The sequence below is a fragment of the Spinacia oleracea genome, chromosome 1 (assembly GCF_020520425.1).
Source record: "Spinacia oleracea cultivar Varoflay chromosome 1, BTI_SOV_V1, whole genome shotgun sequence".
NCBI lineage: Eukaryota > Viridiplantae > Streptophyta > Magnoliopsida > Caryophyllales > Amaranthaceae > Spinacia > Spinacia oleracea.
The window spans coordinates 74,588,423-74,594,179 of NC_079487.1; the positions used below are offsets into that span (position 1 = coordinate 74,588,423).

The following is a 5,757-nucleotide window of genomic DNA, read 5'->3' on the forward strand; positions in this document are numbered from 1 at the left end:
TCTCACCCTGACTATCAAAGTACACTCTTTTAATAATTTTATTAAATTTTCAAAATTGGAGAGAGAAAATTAGAGAAGAGAGAGAAAGAAAATAGTGGAAATGTGTAAGCTTCAAAGACAACCTTTCAACATTGACAAGACTACACAGTCATACACTAAATCTATTTACAATCCAAAATTATCCCACCAAATAAATAAATAAAAAATAAAAAATAAAAACCCATCAAATCAAATTATCAAAGAGTTTCTCAAGCCTGGTTTATTTATTTTTTTAAAAAAGAATGTTAATTTTTTTGGCAGTTAAATAAGAACAAACCAAAATTAGGAAAATTTAAGGGGAAGGTGAGCAAGAAAAACGAAGAAGAAGAAGAAGAAGAAGGAGGAAGAGAAACGGTGGGAATATATTTAAGGAGTAAGAAAAAGGGTCGTTTTCTTTCGTAAGAGTTAGAGACAGAAAGCGACCTTCAAATCTTTACCCAAATCTAAATCATCTAAATCTAAACCCTTTGTCATTCATTAATTTCTAATACTTTCTAGATATTAACGGGCGGGTCGCGGATGAACAACCGACCTAGTGACCCAACTCCGGACTTAAGCTTACTTTTCTGAGACGATGATTCAAGTTGTTTGCCTAATTTTATTTTAAAAAGAATAAGTGTATATGGAAAACTAGGAATGAATAAATAAGGGGAGAGGTGGGGATAGTGATGGACTGATGGTACAAAAACAAGGTGAGGAATGTGGTTGGAGGATAGTGGTAGTGGGACTTATACTTTAATTAGATTGTTCTTTTTACCATTAAATACACAACTTACATACTCTTACTTGTTATGTTTTCAGGTTAAGTTTATTGTGGTTTTAATGGTTTTATGATCTGTTATTCACTTGTGTTGTTTCTGCACCAGATATAATCAATCACTCTATCTCATATGCTGCATATGCATATCAAAATGGGGCATCTTACTACTATTGGTTATTAGGTTTCCCTTTTTTTTTTCCCTCTCCCTTTGGGTCATCAATAAAACCCACAAAAGGCAATTTTTTTGTGGGTTCCCAACCTTCCCAGTTTACATCCACCTATCTTCTTGTCTTTCGGTGTCTACAGTCTAGTTACACACGACTTGTGTAGTTACTGGGGTGAGTCGTGAGTGGAACCAAAACATATGAAATAGGCTCCAATATAAACTTACTCCATCTCTATTATCGTAAGTTTACTTCTTTTTTTTTCCCTATTAGGTCTAATAAGTTTCAATAATTGTCCAAAATTATAGATATTTGATGTTGGTTTCATTCAAATTTAGATGGTGGACAAGGATTATGGTAAACCTATAGAACATAAGTGTTTTTTTTGTAAAAGAACATTACTTTATGTTAAAAGAAGACGAGTATATTTGTTACTCCCTCCGTCCCTTAATACTCGACCCAGTTTAACTTTTTACACTATTCATATAATTCACTTTGACCATATTTTATTTCTAGTGTATAAAAACAAAGTTAATATATAACTATATAATATGTTGTTGGTTTCATCTTAATATATATTTTCAAAATATTAATGTTTTTATAAGTTTTTATAATATGTAGTTAAAGATATTGGTGGTCAAATTTGTGCATTGGCAAGCGTGTTCGATCAAAACAGGTCGAGTATTAAGGGACGGATGGAGTATTAAAAGTTTTAATAAGGAGTAAAAAATAAAAGAATTTCTTCCATGTTATTTTCTCCTAATGTCATATTTATTGGTATATCATGCTTAATTTGCACATTTGTCTATAATCTACGAAATGTAGTTTGATGCTCCGGCCAATGAATGTTTATAATCCACAGTACAAAAGCAGCCAGGTAGGAATGGGAGAAAGACAAACAATGTTGTTTTGATGAATCAATACCAGATTCCCAACATAAACCAACAACCATAATGCGGTTTATTAGTGTACTGTAGCAAATTAAACAAACATCCTTTTTTCCCTGCTTTGCCTGCACGTGTATACACTACTTGACTAATAAACCAACTTTGAATCTTAAACTCACTCATCTATGGACTGCGTGCAGTTATACTAATTTGTCAAAGATTAAGGTTTATCTTCCCTAATATCGCATTATCGCATTAACAGTATTCTCGCATCTCAATTATGAATGATGTTTTTTTTTTTTTTTTTTTTTTTTGTGTGTTAGCACCCGATTCATCCTTAGGGTTAATCCGGATTCGTGGCGAGTTCTGGGTTGATAGGTTTCAGTCTCCTCCCAATTGTTGTTGCAGGGGATCGAACACGGGTTCTTCCTACCAAGTTCAGCCCCAATCACCATTAAACCAACAAAAAATTGGTACGATGTTTTTTTTGTTTGCAGCAAAATTACTTAATTGTTCCTTTTATAAGAGGAAATGCTTATTAATTACAGAGAAAGCACAATGATTAGCCTTGTACTAAATCAATTTTTTTTCGGAAATGATAAAGGTCGCAACATGCGACCTTTAAGCTGTGTCACAATGGTGACATGGCACGCCTATGTGTCATAAATGTATTTGGAAACTAAAATATTTAGATTATGTAACCTATTATACATGTTACAAAAAAGGTTTATTGTGATTTAACCAACATAAGTTGGTGGAGTTGGTGGGGAACTCACCTTGTGACTTGGAGGTCACAAGTTCAAGCCCCATCAACTGCAAAAATGCTTGGGAGTGGCTCAAGCGATGACCTATGGAGCTGGGCTGGTTAACCTGTGCTAGGTGCTGGTTTAGTAGGGTCCCTTCTTCTTACCTTAAAAAAAAAAAAAAAAAATTTTACAAAAAAGGTAGGAAAATCTTAATATTCTAATTTACAAATTGAATAATGTAACATTTTATTTCAAAAAAATATTTCTAATTTGTATAGGAAATTAGAAAAAAAAAATATTTTAATTATTTATATGATATAGGAAATTAAAATAAAAAATACGTTTACTGATTTATACTTAATGTAACACCCCGACAATTCTCTCTTTTCTAAAATAACCTTTTAATATAAAATATAGAGAATTATCAAGGCATTATCGCCCGTGTGAAAACGTAACGGCTTATTCAGAATTTTGCAGCGGAAAACATAAAACTAATTTGAGGTTTATAAGTAATTGATTACAGGTTTAATCCCAAAAACCAATAAACGAAAATAAGGAAATACGAATAGTACGACAAGTTTCAAATCCAAGTTAACAAATTGAATCACTTAACTAAACAAATAGAACTACAAGCTCTCTAATCCCGATCCCAATGATGCATCATCTTCAAACCTGTAGATGGGCAACGCTTATTGATCCTTAGAGACTGCTCACCAAAGATGGGTCATCACAGGATCAATAAGGCATAGCCATGATCAACACACACAAACAAAGCACGTAATCAGCAAAGCTGAGTACTACATACTAAAACAACAACAATCCTAGCATGATACTATCAAACTGACAACCCTAACATGATACTAATAAATATAAGTAAGGGCAGACAAAACATAATAATTTGACGACCATACTTGACTAGACTAAGCTAGACTTAATAACCATAATATTATTTTAGTTGAAATAGACAATGGACCGAGTTGTCCAACCAAAAGTCTTCCCCAAGGAAGACGAGGTACGGGCGCGACTCCGAAACCTCAGTGACCTGCGATATCGAGGAACGTTTGAATAAAAATAGAACACGGTGATCAATCCGGTCCCAGAAAAGGCCATGGGCTACCACCATGAACCCCAACTCCTGTTTGTCCGTCACTTCAGACGTGCACAGTCTAAAGCTATTGCTATTCAGTTTCACTTTACATGATTTACAAATTGACACCCTGTTATGACTCAACAATCACATAAGGCATGCAACTCACATTTATTTATAACTGTTTTTATCTTGGAATTGAGTAAGTGATCACAAAGGCATCAAACAAGACTCATTCCAATTAACTTCAATCTTTTCTTTAATACTGATCAACCCCTGTATATGGGTATAAGGTTTCAACTTACTAAATAAGGTCCTCCGCCCTTATAAAGTAGTGAAAAGCTAAAAGGGAACAACAATTAACTGATCTGAATTATATACTGAATAATCTAGTGTTCCCAACCCAACATGTTTGCATCAATCTTCCATACTAACATGTTATAATCCTCAAAATGCAATAAAGGTTTAATACGTTCATCCAACAGTATCAAACATGCAATTTCAACCTGACTAAGTTCATCAATAACATTAACATAACCAAGTTCATCAACAATTCAACATGGTTTCAACAATTAGCACACATTCCAAGCACACAGGTATGTACGTACCTTGTGTAAACAAACTGATAGGCCACCTTAATACTTTCAAAAGTCGTCTAAAGAGAATTCTCCTCCTAAAACAACCAACAAATAATTCCAATCAATTTCTAATCATTGGCAACCATAATAAAGCATTCTAAATGCATCCTAAACATATTTAGAACATTCCCCAATATCGAAACTTAATTAATTAACTTCCTAGAATAGTGATTAATTCCCTAACGATCCCTAATTATCATAAACTCCAACAAACGTTCCTTTCTAATTTTCCAGCAATATTAAATAATTCAAAACTTGCTCAAAATATATTCAACATCCTTAAGATCATAAAAAAATAATAACTTTAATAGGTATAATCATTCTATTATGATTTTAAACATAATAAAACCTTAAAAATTCATGCTTTAATAGTTTAAAATACTTATTTAACCAAATTAATAAATCTGGAAATTAAATTTGTTACCTAAACATAATATGAAATCTGAAAATATACTTTAATCATAATAACTTGTAATTTATATTCAATAAACACGAATTAAATCACTAAACTAATTTAAAACCCTAACTTACATATTAATCAACCAAAACTGAAATTAATTAATTTACAATATCAATATCAAATCTGAAAATTGTAATTTAACTATAAAGAATAATAATTTAATTCAAGAAACTTAAATTAAAATCAATAAACTTAAATCAAAATATTTAAATAACTTAGGGTTTAAGAAATAACCAAAAGGAGAGGAGGAGAGAGACTGCCGGCGAGCAGGGGCACGACAGCGGTGGCGCAGGCTGGGCGGCGACGCGACTGGGCGGCGCGATTAGTGTTGGTGGTCGCGGGTGATTGAGCAAGCAAGAAGCAGGAACGTTGAAGGTGGCTGCAATCTCGTGCGAGCCAAGGAAGGAGGAAGGAGGGAGATCGACTGGGCAGGGCCGCAGCGGCGGTGCAAGCGGTGCTGCGGGTGGTGGTGCTGGACCGACGACCAAGCAAAACGTGGTGAGGAGGAGCGAAAAACAAGAAGAACAAAAGGAAAACTAACGAGAAGAGGGAGGAGGAGAGTACCGGACGTCGAAGGGCGACGGTGGCGCGGCAGCTGGTGCGGCGGCTGGTGCGGTGGCTGGAGAGGGATGAGAGGGTTTGTGAGTTTGTGTGCTTTGAGAGTTTCACGTGAAAGGAGAGAGCAATACGTGAGACTTCATGAGGGTTTGAGAGGAGAGAGAAAACAATAGTGAGTAAACTTTTGGGGTTAGTTGGGGCTTAGATATTTTATGGGCTAGGAATCTAATTGGGCTAGGATTAGTATTTAGTTTTAGAATTTGAATTCAACACTGCTTAGGATTGTTTCCTAATTTCAATCGAACGGAATTTCATAATTCAAATTCGTTTTAACTTAAAATTCTAAAATCATTTTCGATTTCGTAAATCGTTGAAAATATTAAAATGTAATAAATAAATATACGTTAATTATATATTT

General features: G+C 34.0%; 1 long non-coding RNA gene across 1 annotated transcript; it reads right to left on the reverse strand.

The window, feature by feature from the left end:
* Nucleotides 1–2,973: 2,973 nt before the first annotated feature.
* On the reverse strand, nucleotides 2,974–5,757 carry LOC130465947 (uncharacterized). Its single transcript, XR_008925971.1, has 4 exons — nucleotides 5,346–5,757; nucleotides 5,016–5,253; nucleotides 4,292–4,356; nucleotides 2,974–3,302 (listed from the first exon to the last, which is right to left on the reverse strand). It is a non-coding gene; the product is annotated as an uncharacterized lncRNA (long non-coding RNA).